Source organism: Sus scrofa, chromosome 7, assembly GCF_054392235.1.
Source record: "Sus scrofa isolate SSC_HxYL_T2T_F1_AM1 chromosome 7, Sscrofa_HxYL_maternal_Yorkshire_Landrace_v2.0, whole genome shotgun sequence".
NCBI lineage: Eukaryota > Metazoa > Chordata > Mammalia > Artiodactyla > Suidae > Sus > Sus scrofa.
The window spans coordinates 54,711,426-54,718,855 of record NC_139389.1 but is presented as its reverse complement, the minus strand read 5'-3'; positions in this window follow the sequence as shown (position 1 = coordinate 54,718,855).

The window sequence follows — 7,430 nt, the reverse complement described above, 5'->3', positions numbered from 1 at the left end:
AAACAACTATAGATGAATCTCGAAAAAACTTAGGCTCAGTGAAGCCAGCCACAAGAGACCAAACAGTGTGTGATCCCATTGATATGAAACATCCACAGAAAGCAAACTATGGAAATAGAAATCAGATTCGTGGCAGAGGAGAGATGACAGTGATTCGTGGCAAGGCTGCACCAGGGATCTTACTGGGGTGATGACATGTTCTAAAGCTAGTTTATGCTGATGGCTGCACGATATGATAAATCTACTTAAAAATCATGGAATTGTGGCAGTTCACTTGTGGTACAGAGGGTTAGGGATCTAGCATTGTCACTGCTAGCAGCTTGGGTCTCTGCTGTGGTACAGGTTCAGTCCCTGGCCTGAGAACTTCCACATGACAAGAGCATGGCCAAAAAAAAAAAAAAAAAAAAAAAAAAAAAAAAAAAAAAAATCATCAATTTGTGCTCTTGATAGGCAAAAATGCCTCAGTAAAATTATTTTTAAAAAATTCCAGCAGAGGATGGTGTCTACTTTGGTGTTTGGGGTAAACCTTTAGAGTGAGGAGGCTCAGTTGAGGCCTTTTTCTTCTTCTTCCAGCTCATATTTTTGGTTTTTTGGTGGCACTCAGGGCCTGCTGAAGTTCCTGGGCCAGGAGTCGAACTAGCACCACAGCAGTCACCCCACCAGCCATAGCAGCAACAATGCCAAACCCTTAACTCACTGAGCCATGAGGGAACTCCTCATACTTTGTTTGCTGCCAGCAAGAATCAGCATTCCTCACAAGGAATGGTGGGTCCCTGAAAGGGTCGGGAAGACAGTAGGGTTGAGGAACCTGAGATGTCAGAAACTATCTTGCTGCAGAAGGAGAAAGAAAATAGGAAAGGGCTGGGTTAATGCAGGATGGCCCGAACCCTGCTGGGGAACCCCGGGGGGCTTGAGAAGGAAGACTCTTCCCCTGACAGGACTCAGGGCTGGAGCAGTGAAGGATAAACCCAAGCTGAGGTCAGAAGGGAGCACATTCTGCCAGACAGACAAGGAAATGGATTCCAAGTATGCCTGAGAGTTGGTGAAGTCTCCAGCCTGGATGGTCTTCTTCCTGGTGGCCAGGTGTGATGGAGGGAGCCACTCAGGTCCCAAACCTGGAGACATGATGCTACAGAGACAAGACTACTACTGACATGTGCCCTTGAGAGACAAACTCAGAATGGATGGAGCAGGAGATGCTTAGAGGTCCCTAAGATGGTGCTCAGTCCGTTAATTTCGTTACAGTTGATTCTTGAACAACTTGGGCACCTACCCTCCTGCAGTCAAAAATCCACATATAATTTATAGTTGGATCTTTTTTTTTTTTTTTTTTTTTGCTTTTTAGGGCTGTACTCATGGCATATGGAGATTCCTAGGCTCCCAGGCTAGGGGTCGAATTGGAGCTGTAGCTGCCGGCCTATGCCACAGCCACAGCAATGCAGGATCTGAGCCGCATCTGGGATCTACACCGCAGCCCATGGCAACGCCAGAACCTTAACCCACTGAACAAGGCCAGGGATCAAACCTGCGTCCTCATGCATGCCAGTCAGATACGTTAACCGCTGAGCCACGATGGGAACTCCCATATAGTTGGCTCTTCACATCAATGGATTCCACCAACCTCAGATCATGTAGGACTCTAACATTTACCAGTGAAAGGAATTCATGTATATGTGGACCCACACAGTTCAAACCCACGTTGTTCAAGGGTCAACTGTATTCTGTGGCTGGTTCTGTGATGTTCTAGTAAGACAGAGAGGTTGGCCAGCGAGCCATACTGATACTCACACTCCAAGGGCATTGCTGAGGGACCAACAGGTAAGAGAGAGGTATGAAGGGGACTGGAGAGCATTGAGAGACTGCAGTCCTTGTGAGTAAAAACACTAAGAAGGAAAGAAGGCCAGGATGCCACAGAACAGGAACAAGGCAAGGCATGGTGGCTCCATCACAGACTGAATTCTAATCCCAGGCTACCTCTCTCTATTTATGTATTTGTCCTTGAAGAAGCCACACAACCTTTCAGATCTTCAGCTTTCTCATTTGTAAAACAGAGAGACAGCAGTACCTTCTGCACACAGTTCTCATGTGGATGAAAAGATATACAGCATCTAAGTGTTTGGCCCAATCCCAGGCACATAGTGTCTGCTCAGTAAGTGCTGAGATTCTGTGCTATTACTGCTCTCTCTTCTTGTCTGAAAAGTAGCGAGATGGTGCAAGGGGGGACATCCTCTTTCACAAGCAGCAAATGACAGTGAAACCACATTTCCAAGAGAAAATGGTAAGTTAGACCTCAAGGGCATGAGCCAACCAAGACTTGGGTGTCCTAAGACCATCATTTTTCACCCTGTCTCTCTAATCCTGAAGCCAGCCAAAGTAAAGGCATTTTGGTGACTTCTGTCAACCACCAGCAGAGGGGACAAAGGTGCCTTCTGCTCTGGTGGGAGGAAGAATTAATGAGCTGTTTTGTGTTGCAACCTTCTCAGTCAGAATGTCAGGATTGGCTCCTTGCCTTGCTCCTGAACTGCTGCCAATAACCCATTTTAATGGATTTAATCCATTAAATTTAATCCCTCTTAAATTCTTAAAAGTGGCCTCAATGACTGTGAGAGTTTGGGAGGCAACTTTTGAACCTTAAATGTGCACAAATAAATTAGGTGTTTATTTAATATTGGGCCTGTTCGTCTGTATTTGTCATACAACAGATAGGATACATGCATTATTTACAGTGTCCTGGGGATTCAATTTCCTAAGATTTATGAGATGGTGGATGTGTTTGTACTTGAGTTAAATTATAAACGGTGGTCATCATCTATCATGTAAACTTAATATAAACCTCAAGGCCATGCTTTCCCATTTTTATAGCCAAGTAATGCCTTTATCTCTCAAAATCATGCCAAGGTCACCAAACTGTGTCCTGGCTTAGCCAGGACATTTTCTTTCTAGTAGGTGGTCCACAAGGAAGGCCACTGAACCTAAATTTCATCAGGGATGTCAGTGCTTTTTTTTTTTTTTTTGGCTGTGCCTGCAGCACAGAAAAGTTCCTGGACCAGGGGTCGAACCCTTGTCACAGCAACAATGCAAACCACAGCAGTGACAATGCCAGATCCTTAACCCACTGAGCCACCAGGGAATTCCAGTCATGTCTGTTATGCAATGTTATCTCTTAGCCTATCTTCCGCACTCTGGAAAATTCTATGACTTTGCCAATATTTAAAAAATAAATCCCGCGTTGCTGTGGCTCTGGCTTAGGCCGGTGGCTACAGCTCCGATTCAACCCCTACCCTGGGAACCTCCATATGCCGCTGGAGCGGCCCAAGAAATAGCAACAACAACAACAACAACAATAACAACAACAACAAAAAGACAAAAGACAAAATAAATAAATAAATAAATAAATAAATCCCTTAGCCAGTGTTGGCTTCTATGGCTTACTATAGAGAATCCTGACTGATATATACTTTTTATCCATCAGTTTTTTCATGTAAAAATCGAATAGTGTTAAACATTACTAACCCTAAATTGGGTACTAAAATGTTAAGTAAGTAGTCTAATTGTCTTTCTTGCAAATAATTACCAAGAAAATTACTGCACATTTAATGAAATTAGGCCACTCTGCTTCTTCTATTTTCTTTCCAAGAAATCTGCATGTCTTAAAATAGGAAAAAATAATGTCTTTGAGTGAGTTGGAAAGCCATCTTTTTTTTAAAAAAAAAAAACAGCTGTGAAGTATTTTGGTAGTAAAAACATTATAACTTGAATGCTATGGATATTGAAATCTTAATAAAAGAGGAATTATTTTTAAAAATTTTGAGAAACTTTGATCTTCTAGGAAGAAAGATGATAAAAATATATGCTGTTCTTATTTGAAGATGTTACTATTGGAGTTCCCTGGTGGCTCAGTGGTATAAGGATCTGGTATTGTCACTGCTGTGGCTCTGTTATTGCTGTGGCGAGGGTTCGATCACTGGCCAAGGAACTTTCGCATGCCACGAGCATGGCCAAAGAAAGAAAGATGTTACTATAGACATGTAAGAGACTTAGACACATGTCCATACCCAGCTGCAAGAGACAGCATGAGACGTAGGTTTTGTCCCAAGGAGCCATGTGTCCAGCAATCACCGAGGTCTGCTCTAAGAATAAAGGAGAAAATGGACATATAGATCTTCGCCCCATGGGTTTCTTCCATGTCAAAAATACAAACAAGACTGTAATTTTATTTATTTATTTATTTTTGTCTTTTTAGGGCTGCACCTGCAGCATATGGAGATTCCCAGGCTAGGGGTCGAATCGAAGCTACGGCTGCTGGCCTACACCACAACCACAGACAGCAATGCCAGATCCGAGCCGTGTGTGCAACCTACCACAGCTCATGGCAACGCTGGATCCTTAACCCACTGAGCTAGGCCAGGGATCGAACTTGAATCCTCACAGACACTACATCAGGTTCTTAACCCGCTGAGCCACAGTAGGAACTCCTAACATTATCTTTTTTTTTTTTTTTTTTTTTTTTTGCTTTTTAGGGCCACACTCGTGGCATATGGAAATTCCCAGGCTAGAGGTCGAATCGGAGCTACAGCTGCTGGCCTACACCACAGCCACGCAACTCGGGATTTGAGCCATGTCTGAGACCTACACCACAGCTCGTGGCAATGCTGGATCTACGACCCACTGAGCAAGGAGGATGCAGGGATCAAACCTGCATCCTCATGGATTCTAGCTGGATTCATTTCCACTGCGCCGTGAAGGGAACTCCTCAAGGTCATTTTAGTATCAGCTTTTTGTAAGCATTTTTCTCATCTCACCAGAGCTGTTTCAAAGAGAAACGTTTAAAGACCTAGACAAGATGTGGAAATATATCAATTCATGCTCAGTACTCAGAAACACTATCTCATTCATTCTTCACTATTATCTGACAATCTAATAATAAAAGTAGCTATTATTATTTCTACTTTACAAACGGGCAAACTGAAGCTCAGAGAATTGGATCACTTAGCCTGAAATTGTATTGCTGGAAAATGATGGGATCTGGATTTGTATCCAGGACTTTCTGGCTCCCATATCAGAACACCAGCTTCCCTGCTCCAACTTTTATGATACTGAATACACATCATACGGAAACAGTAGTAAGATACTGAAGCACAGAATGAGTGGGGGTATTGTAAGAGAATGCATGCCTGTCTTTGAATGAGCTATGTGTCCAAGCTTGGACCAGTGCCAGCTGGGGTACTAGTAGAATTTATACATGAGAAGATTGTTGGCAGGTTTCCAGGGACTGTGGAGCCAGGGAGGGGTGCCAGAGGACTGTAGATAGGTACACACTGTTCCAATTTGGGAAGAAGGGAAGACAGTTGATTCTGTAAACTCTAAGTGCCAGTCCTGGGCAAAGTTCTTGAAGGGCAAATTGTACACATAAAAAGGAGGAGGCAAATAACTAGTAGGCACCAGGAAGTTTTCTGTGAGAAAGGAGGAGAAATTTCAGATGAATTTCACCGTGACTTTTTTTTCTTTTTTGATAGGTTCAGAGACAAATGTCTTTATTGAGACAATGCCTTTTGCTTATTATAATGAGCAAGGATGTGCAGATTAGAGGATATGGATTCATAACAAGTTGAAAATCCATTTTTCTCAAATTAATAAGGAATTTAAAATTTCATCATTTCCAGGAAAAAAAAAGTGATTTTTTGGTTATTTATTTTAAAAAATGGAGACAAATGCAGATTTACATGTAAGAAATAAAACAGATTCTCTGTACACTACCCAGCTTTCTCCAGCGGTTATATTTTGAAAAACTATAGTACTATAGTACGATCAGGTTATTGACACTGATATAATCCATTAAATTTACAACCTCATTCTGATTTCCCCAGTTTTACTTGTATTCATTTGTGTGTATGTATTAAATTCTATACAACTTTATTGCCTATTCACCACTGCAATCAAGGTACTGAATAGCTTCGACTGAAAAATCACTTTTAATGGAGGAGAGGGAATTTTAATTAAGCCTTAGAGGACAAAGGCAGGGAAAGAATATTTCAGAAGAAAAAAGAGCAAAAAAGAAAATCAGAGGCATGGATGAGTATGGGAGGAGAGGAGAGGCACCAGCTTTCTCAAAGGGAAGGACTGCTAATTACACAAGAGGTAATGAAGTTAGTCAGATAAGAGGCACAGACGCATTATAAATGGCCTCAACATCAGGGCCCACATCACTTTATTCATTTATTTCTGGCAGAAATGAGGAAGTTCCACAAGCAGAGATAGAACTTGTGCCACAGCAGGAACCAGAACTGCAGCAGTGACAATGCTGGATCCTTAACCTGCTGAGCCACCAGGGATCTCTCACTTGTATTCAAAAATAGTACACCACCTAACTCTCAAACAGCATTCAGAGTCATCCCTGTGGCCAATGGCACAAAGAGATATCCATGTTATTGCACTTGCTATTCCTTGTGCACAAAACATTCTTCTCCAGATACTCAGGTCTGGCTCCACCTCATTATTCAGATCTGTTTATACGTCACCTCCACAGGGAAGCCTTCCCTGATTACTCATCCTAGAGTGCCCAATTTTCTCACTCTGCTCCACCTCCCTGCTTTATTTTTTTCATAGCATTTATTTTTTTTAAGTCTTACGTTTCATTGCTTATTATTCCTTATTTTTTTAAAAAAATCTTACATACATGTTTTGAAGCTTATTATATTCATAAAGCGTGTATGCTTTATGAGAAAAGAAATCTTTACCATTTTGGTTATAGCTGTATCCCACTGTGGAGCACAGCACCAGCACACAGTAGTGCTTCATAGTTGTGGAAGGAATAAACAGAATGCCTGTAGAAGTTGTGGCATCCTTGGTCTTGCATCCCTCCTCCTATTTTTCCTTCCTAGTCTTTCTGACTTTGTGGGACCAGAACACACAAATAAATGGAGAAGACTGTCATTACTCCTCTGCAGGCTTCCCAAATCTCCTTTCGAACTATACAGAAAGTATGTGTTGAGTACTGAGAGGATAGAAGGGTATTATGTATTCATGTGTGACCAGGCCAAAAAAGCCATTCACTGATTCACAGATTTTGTACCCACACTAGGTACTAGGCAGGAGCCAGAGAGACCGTAGCTTCAAAGAGCTCAGGGTCCAGTGTGGGAGGCAGGTGTGGAAAGGGAATGTCACCTACTGTTCTAGAAAACAACCAACGCTGCCCATCAGCAAGCCACCAGCCACTGCAGCCCCCAGCGACGGGGCATCCTTTGGGGAACTCAGGATATAGAAAAGCAGGGTACTGGCCCTAGATAGTTAAGGTGCATATCAAAGGAGTATTTTCAATGAGCTCAGGCTCTTGTTGCATCTTCCTATATACACAAAAGCACTAAAATCATTAACTTGAGGTGTCTGTTTCTGTGACTAACAGTAATCTTTTGGTGTTTGACTACATTTTT